General features: G+C 39.2%; 1 protein-coding gene across 3 annotated transcripts in view; it reads left to right on the forward strand.

Moving 5' to 3' along the window:
• The window catches only part of LOC125971210 (zinc finger protein 469), a 156594-nt gene that overhangs the window by 35502 nt on the left and 105394 nt on the right, over window positions 1–15698 (forward strand). The window contains exons 1-2 of one of the 3 annotated variants that reach the window (XM_049724258.2): window positions 12875–13453; window positions 14678–14759. The exons of 1 other annotated variant lie outside the window; for it this stretch is intronic. The gene's annotated coding sequence lies outside the window, so the exon portion shown is untranslated. Of the gene's footprint in view, window positions 1–12874; window positions 13454–14677; window positions 14760–15698 lie in introns of those variants that run through there. One more of the 3 variants, XM_049724256.2, reaches the window with a different exon arrangement.

Raw genomic sequence — 15698 nt, forward strand, 5'->3', positions numbered from 1 at the left:
AAAAGCTATAGAAGATGAATGGTTAGCTAGGTTAATAATGAGAAAGTAAAATAATAATATACTAAAGTATCAGTAATAAAACATAGTAAATACAAACAAATATGGGCTGATTGGCCACTTAAAGACATTTTTTTCTGCATGCAGAGAGTACAAATATCAAGATAAGAATAGAAGAAAGTTGGGTTTGAGCTCTATTACATGTATCTCAAGAATGTGTCTGAGTTATTTTACCTGTCTGCGTATGTTCCTACAGCTTTTTCCTTTGATTGTAATGTTTTCGAGTTCAAGGGAAGCCAAAATTGAAATGAAATTTCATTTAATTGCACATCCCTAATGGAATCTCAGCATCCTACTGAGGACACCTGTGTGAATGCAATTGTGGGGTCATATCATGAGTTGGCGCAACACATGATCAACACAATGTTCCCCTCAGCCTGTAAAGATTCAAGTTACATATTTCCATAAAGCTTACAATAATATCAATGCATTGCATCCGGATTGGCTCTCCATGTATTCAGCAGACAACTTTCAGTCATTTGCTTAAAACATGATATTCTTTAGGCAAGTTTGTCAATGCTTGATTTGTTATAACAAAGTGATGACAATGCTCTTTTCACCCTATTGTGTGTCTTCTCTCATACTCAAACCATTAGCAATTTTTTACTTAAGTGAAACCATGTGTGTGAAGGGCGGTTTTGGCAGTCCAACACCTAAATAAAAGAAACAATGTTACCAAACAACCAAACAAATGAAACAGAAAATTTCAAACTATTATAATGTAATTGTCAGTCATGGGAAAATAACTCAAAGATATGATTGTTTCGTGCATTTTAATTATACAGAAAGCCCCATTGTCCACATTCTTTGACACAATATTCAGAATACAATACTCCGACTGTTTCTGTAACAGACAATATTGGAAACCTTTGAAAATTTTGATCTTGGTGAAATACAGCTCTCAAGAACTCCAACAAGTTAACTAGCAATGGCACATACCGTTTAGCGTTAGAACCGATGGCAGTAATGTAGAAGGAATAATGCAACCCAGAAGGCAAATTGGGTGAGATGTCTTAATATTACTTGGAAAGGGTAACATTCACATTAACCATAATTAAAACGGCAAGGCATCTTTATTGACACATTTCATACACAAAGGAACTCAGTGAGCTTCAAACAAGGAAAGACACAACACCTACAAGCACCTAACATCATTCTGGAGCAAAGAAAAAAAAGTATTGTGCAAAAACAAAACATACATTGGGGCTAACTTCACGTATGTTGGCAGATAATTCCATTTGTGAGCCGCACAAATAGCTAAATGCAGCCTCCTCACCATGTTTACGTTGAATTTTGGGCTCCACTCATTAACTCAAGTCTGCAGATATCAGATATATTATTAGGGAAGTCATTAGGGAAGGCAAAATCATAAGACCTCCATGACACCTGTTTCACTCATGCACCAAAATTCTATGTCCTGATTTAGATTTCCAGACGTTGGCATGTTTGATGTCAGTGTCACCTTAGCAACGGCTTCCAGAAAGTCAATGTGTGACCAAATTTGTGGAAACAAGAAGGATCAACGAGTTTGTTTCATGAAAAACAATGACTCTGGCGACAAGTCTTAAAAACAGCACGTAGACTTTTATGAGGGGACCTCGTCACCGAATTCCCTATGGTGCTCAATTTCTTTTGTTTTTTTGTGAATTGTTCATGCTGCTCTTACTCTCATTGTGCTGTAATGATATGTTATGATTTTGATCTGTTTCCTATTTATCTCCTCTCCCTCGTGCTACACTTTATGTGTCAGCCGCAACTTTCTTCATCATGGCCCAGCCAGCATAGCACATTGGAGACTCGGTCTGTGGGTGGGAAGCAGTTGCATGCAAGGCACACTTTGGGCCGCGTGCCGTGGACTTTTCTCCCCCGTAAAACCTCTGTAGCCCCCCCCCCCCTCCAATCACTCCATTTTTCTCTCCTCTATCTTCACTCTCCCTTTCTCACAGTTCCTGCACTGGGGGAAAAAGTTATGGTGTGGTTTATTTGTTCTGGTTTGGTGTCAGTTCTCACATGTCCTTGGCAGGCTTTCATACCTCCATGACAGTAGCCTGGATTGCGAGGGATTATCATGATATAGTGTGCACGTGTGAGTCCCCCTTGACAGTTCATGCCGGTGTCTTTGCAACGCAGTGTGGTTCAAGGTCAGAAAAAGAACATGTGTGTGAGATATAGCTTGTCACTGTTACTCTTGGAGTAGCAAAGTGCTTGACTGCCAGTGCTCTAATGCTGCCACAGAGCTTTGTTCCCCAGCAGTCAGGCTCATCTCTTCTCATCTCCCCTCTGCCTCACCTTGTGCGCATCTGTCTTGTTTATCTTTCTCCACTGGGGAAAAAGCTCACTGACCTTGTCAGGGGTAGTATGAGGCCAAAAATTCAACTGGTGATTTGAGGGGAATGAATGAGGAGACAAAAATGAGCAGAGGCTTTGGGACATGAAGTTGAAGTGAGAGGCCGAGTCTTTCCATCCAAGTCTTTCCACTAATCCTAAATTGCAGCCACTGGAAGACAGCATCCTTCTCGAAACATGTGTTCACCATTAATCTACCCATTGTGCGAGACGGCCTGTTTTCACCAGAGAGAAAAATGAGAATGTAACAAAGTTGCCCCTAAATCCTTATATTATTCACATCACATTTAGGGATATGAAATGGTTCTATATGTACTTATATTGTTTAATTGGAGGAGTTTTGGGGGTTTACGCATAAATAAACCATGTTCAGCAAAAAGACAAAATGCAGCTTGTATTTCTCGAAACAGAATGACTTTCATCTGTTGCAAAGAGTAAACTTGAGTATAGCTTTGGTAAATATAGTTGGCTCAAATTTTGTCTTTCCAGCCACAATTTGAAATGAGTTATTCAGGACCAGCAGTGTGTCACGAGTCAGCAAAAACAGTCTGTTTCTATTCAGTGAGGAATGACCTCTTTGTCTACTTTCCAAAACATCCATTGAAACATTTTAGTAAACCATTTTTTACTTTTTTGTTTTTTCATTATCTTCCCTGGTGGCATTGCTGCATGCGCCATAAGCCTATGTGACTTTTTCTATGAACAGGAAAGTATTCAGAGTACCGAGGTCGTGTTGACCAGCAGTCACCGACAGCCACTCTGATATATGAGTTGGATGTAGATGGGGAGAGGAATTAAGGCAGTCTTCTGCTGTTGGGAGGCACATAAAACATGACAAAAGCGGCATTAAATATAGTATCTACGTAACATTTGCGGTCAAATTTACAACATGCCCTAGGGAGATGTTAATGGCAATTTTATTTCTGCAGCACATTTCATAAGCCAAGCATAAGCTCAATGTGCTTTAATATGGAAAGCAAAATGACAATACATTTAAAATGTATATTCAAACAGACAAATAATAAACAAACAACAGAATAAGGACGGTAAAAGTCTGTAATGAGAGATATATTGTAAGATTAAATTGGTATGATAGGCAGAGCAGCACCATTAAAATATTTAAAACAAGTAAAAATTAAAATGGATTCTGTACTTAACCTGGAGCCAATGAAGGGAGTTTAAAACTGGGGCAATGGAGAGCATGCATTCTTTTTGTTATTTGAATATGTTTCTTTGAGCCACTTTTTGTAACTCATGACGGTGAGGTTGAAAAGGTATTATTACCAAATGTTGGCACAATATGAGCTATACATACTGTATGGTCATAAATCAAAGCGCCTGCTATGCTAAAGAGGCACTGGTAAATATAGCAAGTCTGATTATTATTAACAATAATGATGCTTAATATAGATGGCAGAATAAAGACCTCTCTTTTCACTTATAACGGTAAATGCACCAAGTTTGGTCGATTTCAATTGACTACCTTGTCATCTGACCCTGCATTCATTTTTATAGAGGTTTGCCGTGATGCTCAATGAAAGGCCTACATAGACACTGAGCATCCTGCAGGGCTGTGAGCTTCAAGTAGCAGTCCAAATATACAAAGTTATTCTCAAACAACGCATGCCTGCCAACGACAACACTCATATTTATTTATGTATTTATCTAGATTTCCTGTGTACTAGTTGAGATGTTGGGCGTTGTGGGCCATGCTATCTGAGGCCCATTTGACAAGTCCTGGCGACGTCGTGCTGTATTGCATTAGGCTGGGTTATTTATCCCGGCGACTCATAATGCTGCTGCTGTCCAGTCGAGCTGGCAGCTTGGCTCACATACTCCCGCTACGAATGTTTTGCTCTGCTTCAGCCTGAGGGTTTACTCTCTACGTGCCTGCATAAGTTATTTGTTGTAGTCAAGACTTTCTCCCTGACTGGTGCTAAGTTTTTTTTTTTTTTTTTAATTTGTATTTGACAGTGAAGGAAAGGGAATGTAACTATATTGATGGACACGCACGGACACATTTAAGTTTCTTAAGTTGTTCATTAAGTTGTGTGCATTCTTGCAAGAAACATTGCTGTAAATCAAAATTTCTTGGGGGTAAAACGGTATGTAAAAAAAAAAAAAAATACACATTCTTTTAAGGCTGACTGCAGAGATTTTTAGATAATGCTTTTGCATCTCTTTCCTAAGTTTGAAGATGGGATTCAGGATTCAGAAGAACCTTTCTGCATCACAAGTGCAATGAAGGGATGATTTGAGGAAAGTGTGAGCCAGCTCTAATTATAAGCTTGATCAAAAAGGAACGTTTTAAGCCTATTCTTAAATGTAGTCATGATGTCTGTCCACACAAGGGAATGATATCAAATTACTCAGAGGTCAAAGATAAACACTCAAAAGGTTGCGAGCCTGATGGTTTAAGAACTGACCATTTTTTATAGAACACATACAATTTTAGAATTTCTAATAGCAATTTATTCAATACAGTTTGTGTAAGGCGGATGATATTTCGTAAACTGAATAAATATTTGATCAAACTGGAATAACTGCCTCCATTCAACCTATACCGCTCAGTGAGAGAGCTGGATCTTATTTCAGCTGATTTAAAGCGAGAGGCAGAAGTTATTAATGAAATGGCTTTACGGTTTGTTCCTACTTTGTTCCTACTTGTGTTTGTTTTACAAATATATGTCAAGGTTGGGACAAGTTACTGTTCCATGGCACAGATAAAACATTCAAACATTCCCATACCCTTTCTACATACGCCTCCTGTTTATAGCAAACGTCAAGTCCAATTCTTCACGGCAAGGTAGCTTTATTTATACAGCACATTTCACACACAAGGTAACCCAATGTGCATTACACATAATTTAAAGTACGTTTAAAAGCATTTACAAACAAAAGAAGTAGAGAAATTAAAAGTACCTCACTAAAATGACTAAACTGCAACAAGATTGTTCAAAATCATTTGAAAGACCTTCATCGTAGTTATGGGAAAAGTAATAGCATCATTTTTAACCTGGCTTTGAAAGCATTTGCACTTTACTTCATTGGTGGCTTGACCCATTTCCATTTATTTTGGTTAAGTTGAAGGAAATGTGCATTCATTCACTCAATTTGTTTTAGACAGTGGCACAATTCTAAATTGAACTGCTGTCATTTGGGGACGTTGAGAAATATGCAATGACAACTGACATTGGTGCTTTGAAGAAACTGACCCAAGGGTAACATGCAGGCTGAACAAAGTGAATCCAAGGAGGACGATATAAAGTGTCAGTTGTTATTAAGTCAAGACAGCAAGTTGAGTTGAGGGATTCAACTGTATCTTTGATCACCTGTATCATATTTTGATATTGTCATTGAGTTATTCTTGGATGATTTCAGGTGTTGTATAAGTTTGTCATTGTGCTTATTTGTGTCCTGAGCAAATTTGTAGCATTTATCCGTTGAAAGAAGTTGTAGCTTTATTTGATTTTGGAGTTCATCAATGACAGCAAATATTGCTGAGTTGAATGATTTCAGAAAAAAATGTCTTGCCATTGCAAACTCTTCGTTAAAATTACAGAGGCATTGTCTGATGTCAAACTGAATTTGGAGTTTAGTTCGCCAGTTGCGCTCTGACACAGAGCAAACGTGTAACATCATAGGCCTCTTTTTTCTTTTTTTTCTTTTACAGTCAGCGCTCCTGACGCTTTGGTTGCATAAAACAGACTGAATTTAGATTTGATCTACACTCAGGCTGACAGATTCCGCACTTCCCTGATACGGCGATATGTGGAGATATTTTTGATAAATCAACTGGCTTTTTAAACACAGGCTTACTTTTAGTAGCTGGTCATAAAGAGAAACGATGAGGTAGTTCATATGACATTGTTGACCAATTTCTGCAAGCTTTTTGCATTTACTGAATAACACCTCTCAAGTGCTGTTGTTTTAAACACCAAACAACTTCAGCTTGACAGCATGATTACAACATTTGTCTTTTTTGCAGAATATCTCACTCAGTTGATTCATATTTTCAAGTTCCATTGTTGCATTTATAAAATATGAGCTATGAAAGGATCTTGAATGTGAGCCGAGCATAAAGTGGCCTCATCGTGATTCAGCCATGGCTAACTGGGGTGCTTCGTGTTGGCAATGCATGACAGAAGTTTGACTAAGCTGATCCTCCATGACATTGCCGTTCCCAGTCTTAGCCAAGTCCCAACTCCTAAACCATCAAGTACAAGTCAAATCTCAATTGTTTTCCTTTTTTTCAAGTCACAAGCACTCAAAATGTTTCAAGTCATAAGAACCCCATCTCTGGATGTAACCAATTTTTATTTTAAATAGTTGAAAAAAGACAAGCAGTTCAAACAATCTCTTGTTGCTGCTGACATAAAACAATAACACCCAATGATTAGATGAACTTAACTTCAGTTATTCACATTCTGAGTCGTCTTGTACGCGATGCATTTTCTTGTCAACATATTTTGCACGCAAAGAACAAACCTCAGTCATTTTCAACCCAAAGGACTTAAAATACACCCTTCATGACTGAACAGTAGCTTGTTTGTGTTACTCAATAATGCTTAATCAACAATCCAGAGCAAACTATAGTCTGTCATTATCCCAAGGAGTGTGCCAGTTTGGCACATAGCGAAGACTGCTGTCTGTTTCAAACAGGAACTTAGTGAGACTGCATCATGCATGCACACACGCATGCACGCGTGCCACAGTCTGCAGTGCAGGTCAGAACATGTCCATAAGCACACACACACACATACATACACACTCACACACTATCATGCCAAGTGAACGTGCAAACTAAAAGTGCAGCAGTACACGTGAACTAATTTACAGCCACGCACAGAGATTTACTGCATGCATCATTTAAATATAATAGTGGAGTCTTGTGGTTGAGATGAGTAACGTAAAGAGAGATTATTCACGACTTGGAGAGAGTGCTGGATACTGCAGGAAGACATCTTTATTTCATTAGGCAGGATAGGAATAGTTCCACAGGGCCCGAAGGCATTTATTACACAAAGACTGGGCTCAGTATGGCTTCTATAGTAGGCACAACACATAACATTAACTAGCTCCTCATTATTTGGGATCTTCTCGTCAGACAGGGAATCCTGACCTTGTGTGTCTTGTTCACTAATAGCAACACGCGCATATGTTTACTGTGTCCTCAGGTCTCTCACTGTATTTGTTGCCCCTTTGCTTTGTGTATTTTTTCTGAAAACATCTCAACAGAAGAGCGTATGCATGTGCAAACACACTTGCGCGCGCGCACACACACACCCTCGCGCAAAATGAATGACAGGCTTCAGAGTTGTGCTTTTGTGTTGATGGTTCACAGGAGCTGGGAACTTAAGTGATGAGCATTTTTTTTTATTCATTTTTTTTAGCTGTTTGATTCCTTCCACATGATGGAAGAGAGGCTATGGAGAGACATGCTGTCATGGAGTGATGGATGATGCTCTTTCATAAGGCCATCATGAAATTAATAGGCAACCCTGTGAGCATTGGAAGCAGCAAGCAAAACGAGGACGACCTGTGCTTCCCAAACATCAACTAACTGTCAGACTGAAAATGTCAGCAATTAAAAAATAAGTGGTTATAAGGGTGGTAACATTGCCGCAGTGGTGATCAAAAAAGACAGCAGGCAGCCAGGGCTCAGGTCAAAGCCAGGACAAATACACTTTCAGCAACACTAAAAGAGGGATGAATACTTTAGATATTTGAACAGCATGATACTTTTACATCAGGTTTGGTGGAGTTTGTTGAAAGGCAGCTTTCCTGCCATATATCAACGACAATCCTCACACATCTTTCCAACAGATGTGGTTAATGTTAATGAACCGACGAGCACCAAGACAAAGAGACTACATGTTCTCTGTCTAATTGGCTTATTTGATTAGGAGATTTTTATTTTGTTCTCCATCTGATGTCAGACCAAGGATGTAATGGAGAATGAGTCAGAGCTGGAGACAAAACTCCAAAAAGAATAGTGAGGACACCAACTCACTGCAACCATGCAGTTCTGCTTTTCATTTACTTCGAGCTCATCATTTTATGTCTTGGCTGCAATTTGCTTAAATTCATTTTCCTGAATCAAATTGGATGAGTGCGCATGGTTGAGTGTTCTGGTTGAGGTTTGTTTTTTCCTAACAAAACAAAATGGCAGTCAGACCGCCCATTGAGACCCTACACTCTGCTTTATATTAATGCAAGACTAGGGATAGCTTTTAGTCCTAGCCCACAACTTAAATACATTCATTTTTTTGATAAATGGTCTGCTGATTGTGCAAAAACGCAGGGAGGTAATAAGAAGTAACAAAGCTCTTCTCTCATCGCTTTGGACTGATGAGATGATTCGAGTGTATGGGAAAAGTTGAGAATTCAGCAAAAAGTTTGCTATTAAATAGTGACACCAGTATGGTAAAACCATAACTCATTGGTTTTGAAAGTATCATCTGCTCCTCTCGCGGTTAGTTGAGACAAATGGCTGACGCTTGTCGTTCACACTGACACTCATGCACACGCAAATGCAAACACGCACACGCTCATCAAGAAACAAAATGCTGTAAAGGGTGACAGAATTATTATTTATATCAGTTGTGGTTGTTTGTGTTTGTTGAATCAGTTGGCGTTGTTAGTGTGTCTACAGTTATTTTTAGTCAAGTGTGTAGAACATTTTAGGGCTATAGGATTAGTGCTAGAAGTTTTGCAGGAAAAAAAAAACCTCTCCAAATCATGTTTTGGGCAAGACACCAAGCAGAAACCACAACCTTGTGAAGCTATGAATTCATAATTTAATAGCTCTGGAAGGTTGTGGTTCCTGTGTAAATTATTAGCAGAAAGTTTATCACTTTGGGCACACAAAGAAAGTCATGGCAATGACAGTTTTTATGACTGTGCTGATAATATTTGGAAGACTCCAGATCCTTAATCTTTAATCGAAGAAAGAAAACGGAAAAGAGGGTTTGGGATGGATACTTGCTGTGTCTTGAGAGAGTTTTCTTGAACACTGACGTTCATTTTTTTGAGCAAAGATGAAATCGGTGTACTTTTTTTGTGTGTGCATATTATTCTTTTAACTTTTTGCATTAGTTTCCCTCCAGCATCAAAGCTGACTGGAAGCCATAAATGTTTGACACTGATGTATGGATTCCTGAGTCATGTCCCAGGTTTTGCGATTGTAGAAGCTACTGTATATCAACATCACTCTCCAACAGTACGAGCATTGATTGAAAAATAATACATGAATTAATAAATGAACATTGAAAATGGTTTGCTGATCTTTGTAACCACTGAAGAAAATATTAGCCATCGTGCACAGGAATGGTTACCTTTCACATTTGAAATGGTACGGTACAGATTACCGTTACCTGGGAATGTCGGAATCTCTGGTCATCTGTACCAATTTTCGTATGTTTGTGTATATTTGATCGTGGTAAATACATGGGCATTTATTTAGTAATGAAATGTAGCAATGTGTCAATTTAACATTTATTTAACAACATAATGAATTCAAACTAAAATAAGGGTGAGCTCTTGTCTTATTTATTCTTTTGATTTCAAGGCTAAATGTTTGCAGTCTAAAGTACAACTAAAGGTATTGGCGACGTAGTTTCAATTCCGTTGTGAATCTCATGGGTAGCTTACTTGAAATGACCAAATTCAGTTCTCTCATGCTTCCTTTACTTCCCTATCTCATCTTTTCAAATGAGATGAACAGCATAATTCCAAACATTTAATAACATAGCTGACTCATTTTCCAGTCATTCTTTGTCTTTATATTTTATGAGAGTAACACATTTGGAGTCTTGTCCAACTCTCCAATGAAATTAGTTCTGATGTGTGCCGTAAAGCAAACCAGACATATGATCCTTTTTGCATCCATTTGTATTTTTTTTTTTTTTTTTTTTTTTACCCAATGTTGGCTTTTCCATCTCTTATGAAAACCTCTGTGAACAATTATAGACAGTACAATAGCAATAAAAATGTTTGACAGAATTAAACAACCATATATAGACTTATAAAAAGAATAAGACTGACTAGTTTGTTTTTGCTTTATTTTTGTGGACACATGGACTTTTTATTAATAAAATTTGAGTCGACCATGATCTTCTCTCGCGCAACACTGAAAAACAACTTAAATATGTTTGTTTTACCTAACAGGAGATTGGCATAAAAAACAAAACGGCAGAGTAGTGACTACATACATACACATAAAGTATATGACATCTATGTTATAGGGATGTTTACAACAACAATGATCAAGGACCATTAATAACAACAACAACTAATAATTTAATAACAGTTTGATTTAATAACAACAACAACTTGTCTAAATGAAAAAGTTCCCTAAGCTATTGCTGCAATAGAAATTAATTGTTAATTTGTGTTAAAAGTAAATCTATGCTACTACATGTTTTTCATCGAGTAAATGTTTTATTAATCAAGGCCATAAACTGACAAAGATGAGGAATGTGTGGTAAAAGACGCTTTTTCTTTCGGAAACGAAAACACCAGCGAATGTTTATGGTCCATGGTTGAAGAATAAGATCATGGTTTTTGGCATTCGGATTTCACACTGCCAGCGACCGCCGCACTCCTCCTGTGTACACATTTGAAAAACAATAGCAGTGATGAGTGGTTTGAAGGGAACAGTGCGGAGATCCGTGACTTTATATACAGTAGGCGTGCCAGAGCTTGATGTAATGCAGATTTTTTGTTTGAAGAACAGAATTTGAAGTTTAAATTGAAGATTTGCCAGAAATTTAGTCAAAGCTCCAGTAATAGCTCTTTGAATCAGCGGCAAAAACATGACACTTGTGGTACAATGTATTTTTTCCTGTGGTAATGAATGCAAAACTTCTTCTTCTGGGCACGCACCCAACTCAGGCTGAGAAGCTGTAACATTAAAGTGTACAATGGAAACATTTCAAGTGAGGCTAGTGGAAAATGGTGGTTTAAGTACCATTAGCCAAAGATCTTTTTCTTCACTCTTGGGATCATACTCTCAGTCATTATAATGACGTACTGTATGATATCAAATGAAGACCGGTAGCCACTTTTTTTTTTTTTTTTTTTGGACATCATAATGAGAAGTCATTGGTGGTCCCAAGACGGATTGTTTTTGAGGAGGTCCTTCCTGCTAGCAGAACGGCCACTTAGAGCGACTGATGTGCAGCCTGTGAAAAGAGCAGACAATTCTCCTTCCTTTAAAACAGATACAAATATGAATGTGAATCCTCGTTTCACAGCCCAGTTGAAATCGTCCTGTTTTGTCTGCAAATGGGCTCAACACAAGTGGCTGTGCGTTACCGTGACGACAAGGGGCAGCGCGAGGGTCTTACTGGTTGGACTCAAGTGGCAGCCTTAAGTCTAGAAAGATATGAGGTGTAACTTCACTGTTGAAATTAGCATTGTATAGTATGGCGTAGTATGACTCATGTTTAAAAAGTAAGGCAAGTAATATGAAGCTTTTAGTAATCCTTTGACTGTAGTGCATATTGCTGTCTTTCTCGTACCCTGATTGTTTTGGGCTGTGATTATTTTCCCTCTCATCATCAAACAGAATTTCGGTCTTTCACGCTCATTGCGTATCATTGTAACAGGTGGCCCCTCTGATTGATAGTCCTTGCTTCCCAGATGTGTACAGCTAGTGTGTATGTGTGTCACATGCAGGAAAATTGAGAATGCATTTGCCATGCTATGGTCGTGTTTGTTGAAGTATCTGTTTGTGTGTTTGAGTGTAAACACATGGTTCAGTAGATGTGAGTGTCCGCATTTTGGCCCCGGGTTCTCTGACAGGGGACAAGATTGATCACTTATGTATTGTGAGCCTTTTTCAAATTAAGGCACAATAGCTTTTCAAACGTATGACTTCATCAGATACTGTGACGTTAATGAAATGTGTCTCCTCAAGCTCAGACCATGCATTTTGTTCCACGACAAGCTCTTTGCTGCACTGTGTCATTGTGCTCAGCTTTCGCCAGTCTGAGTGATTAGATATTGGATGATCTCCTATAAGTGAGCTCATTGTGGTCACATTACAACAGTGTGGTCTTACTTTGTCGACATGCTGCACAAGGATATCAGCCGCAATCATGCATCTCAATGTTCTCCTGCACCTGAACACTTGATTCTATCAGTTAAGTCAAACAATTTGAGTTGTTCATCTCTGACTAAATCACATGCATTATAATCGTCTCACGTTAGATTTTTTTTTTCAGTAGAAACACTCGCAGTGGCAGCCTAATTTAAAAATTGAGAACGCACAGCTGTCAATTTCGCAGTCCATGATAATCATACCATTGAGCTGTCCCAAAAAAAACAACAACAACAGACAGAGTGCGGATGGGTGTTCATCTCTGTGTGCCCTGCGATTGGCTGGCGACTAGTTCAGGGTGTCCTCCGCCTACTGACCCAAGTTAGCTGGGATAGGCTCCAGCGCGCGCGAGACCCCCTTGTGGGAAAGCAGTACGGAAAATGGATGGATGGATGGATGGATGGATGGATGGATGGATGGATGGATGGATGGATGGATGGATGGATGGATGGATGGATGCATGGATGGATGGATGGATGGATGGATGGATGGATGGATGGATGGATGGATGGATGGATGGATGGATGGATGGATGGGCACTAAATTTAAAAGAAAATGAGAGAAACCACCTTGATTGAATTAGGCTTGGACCATTCCCACACCAGCGCAGCCCTCTGTCATTCAGATCTACTGGTCTGTGCTTTATTATAAAATTATCAACATTGGGGCATAGAGTATCACCACACGCCGCAGAGGATTTACACTGGTCACACAATTCAAGCCCTTAATATTTAATCATAAAGCCTTTACTTGTGATAACTGCATCAAACCTGTGACTCTGTGACATCACCAAACGTTTGAATTCTTCTTTTCTTTTCCTTGCGTTCCAAACAGTGAATAAAATACTTTGTTTTGGCAAGGCTGTATCAATTCGGCTGTATCTAGTGTGCAAAACATTTCTGTAGCCTTCTGAGTCAATTTTTCGAATGGCATCATTGAAAATAGGTGAGTCTTTCCTACACGAGTCCATGCAAGCCAAGCCCATGCATGGACATCGCCTCCACCATTCATCACAGATAATCTCTGAGCATAGAGGATGTATGGAAGCAAAATGTTGCCGTTCCATAAAGTTTAATTTTCCATTAGGACATAAAAGTTCAGTGAATTGCTCAGTCTTATCATTGGATTTTCTGCAAATTCCGGTCTGTGCTTCCTAATGGTTGCTAATGAGTGCTTTGCTCTTTTGGTGTAGTGTCTGCACTTCTGTGCATGTAGTCATCTGCAAAGTGTAGGCTGTGATACAGCCAATGTCTGCTACTTAGTGGTTTCTTTCATCGTCAAGACATTCTAAATGACTCAATTGGCTGTGGCTAATGTTTGTGCAATGGTTCTGATTTATCTTCTAATTTCTTCTGAGTTCCACAGTGGCTTTGCCCACCCATATACACCACTCTGCTTTTCAAGTAGGTTGCACCATTAACTCTAAATGGTTTCATGGTAAATAGGCAGAATTTAAATCTGGTTGCGCGGCATGGTGGAACACTGGTTAGCACGTCTGCCTCACACTTCAGAGGTGCAGCATTTGATTCCTGTGTAGAATTTACATGTTCTACCCATCCCTGCTTGGGTTTTCTCTGGGTGCACCGATTCCCTCCTACTTCCTAAAAACAAGCATGGGTAGGCCTTACCGCAAAGACTGCTGGGATAGGCTCCAGAATGCCTGCGACCCTCGTGAGGAGCAGCAGTTCACAGAATGGATAGTTGGATGGATGAACTCAGACACTTAGACATAGACATTCACACTATTTATTTTTTAATAATTCGAGTGCTTGGACACACGTCGGCAAAATTACAGTAGTCACATTTCCTAAAACCTTCGCTCATGACCTAAATAGGCTACTTCAAAGAAAAAAAGTTCTCTGTTGTGTATCTATCTGATCCAGATGTAAATGTCTGGTTAAAAAAAAAAAGAAAAAAAAAAATGAAATGTCTTATCTCATAATAATGTCAAACCCTTACAGGGCTCTTAACATTTTTTGGCGAGACGACGTGCCATTAAAAATATTTTCCAAGTATACAAAAAACTGTCAGCTCCCAAATTTACTGTTTTGAAGTGGATAGAAAAACCTGTGCATACTCACTATAATTTGACTTTCTAGTTAGAAGAACACCATACACATGGAACTTTTATAGAGACATAAAAACCCAACTCTCTGCTCTTTTGTGCAGACTTGTGACACATCGAGGAATGGCTTTGGGGTCATCACGGGTCATCTACTGTCAACGAGATGTCAGCACAGCCAACTTGGTGGTGAGTGCAGTGTGCTTTGACTTCATTGAAAAACAACAAGCACAAACACACATCCGCGCGTCTAAAAAGTGCAGTCATGGCTCCTCTGTCCCCCTTGGCAAAGGAAAAATTCATATGTGTAGATGCTTTACACCAACTCCCTCCTTTCTACACCTGCCAGGACAGAGCCTTGTGCAACACTTCAGCATCTGTTTGCACCCCAGGGGTTCTAGTTTGGCATTCAGATCTTTCTGATTTGCCTCTGGTTAGTAAAACATATATGATCACTAAGCATCCGTCACTGTTGGATTCAATCCAAACAGCTTCTGTGTGTAGAATCATCAGCGTTGTTATCTTATTCGGTGTGTGATGAGCGAGATGTCGCTTCTTAATGTGCCGTCTGCGCGAACCCTGGGAATGTAGGGGTATCACACGTATGTGGTTTTCACTGTCAGTGTGTTACCAATGGCTTTGTGGAACTTAAGAGCCATGACCTGATAGGAAAATCCCACAGTGGCCACTGTGTGTTATTTCAAGTATTATCAATGGCTGCCGCTGTGTTGCTGCTACAGCTCGCGCTTATTACAAGAGTATGTGAGTCTGCTTTTGGTATACAATATACGTACAGTATAAAGCGCTTGTGTGTTCTTCTGCGTTTTGTCAGAATTAAAGAGGCAATTAGTGCATTCTCAGTTCATTACATGCATGACAGTGTGGCTTGCTAAAAGTATGGCTTGGTAAAAATAGCAGTTAACCAATGCTACGATTGCTATTCAATATTGAACCAGCAACTTCTCCCCACAATTCAGCATTTATTCTGCAAATACAAGAGGCTTTGCATTTGATCCTCTTTGGATGGTCAAAAGCGAAGTTAGCTCAAACAAGCAGTTGCTTGAAACGAGTGGCGCCTACTTTTAAAGTTGATGTTGAGAGAATAATGGCGTCTCTGGCCGCGTTCAC

This window comes from Syngnathus scovelli, chromosome 6 (assembly GCF_024217435.2).
Source record: "Syngnathus scovelli strain Florida chromosome 6, RoL_Ssco_1.2, whole genome shotgun sequence".
NCBI lineage: Eukaryota > Metazoa > Chordata > Actinopteri > Syngnathiformes > Syngnathidae > Syngnathus > Syngnathus scovelli.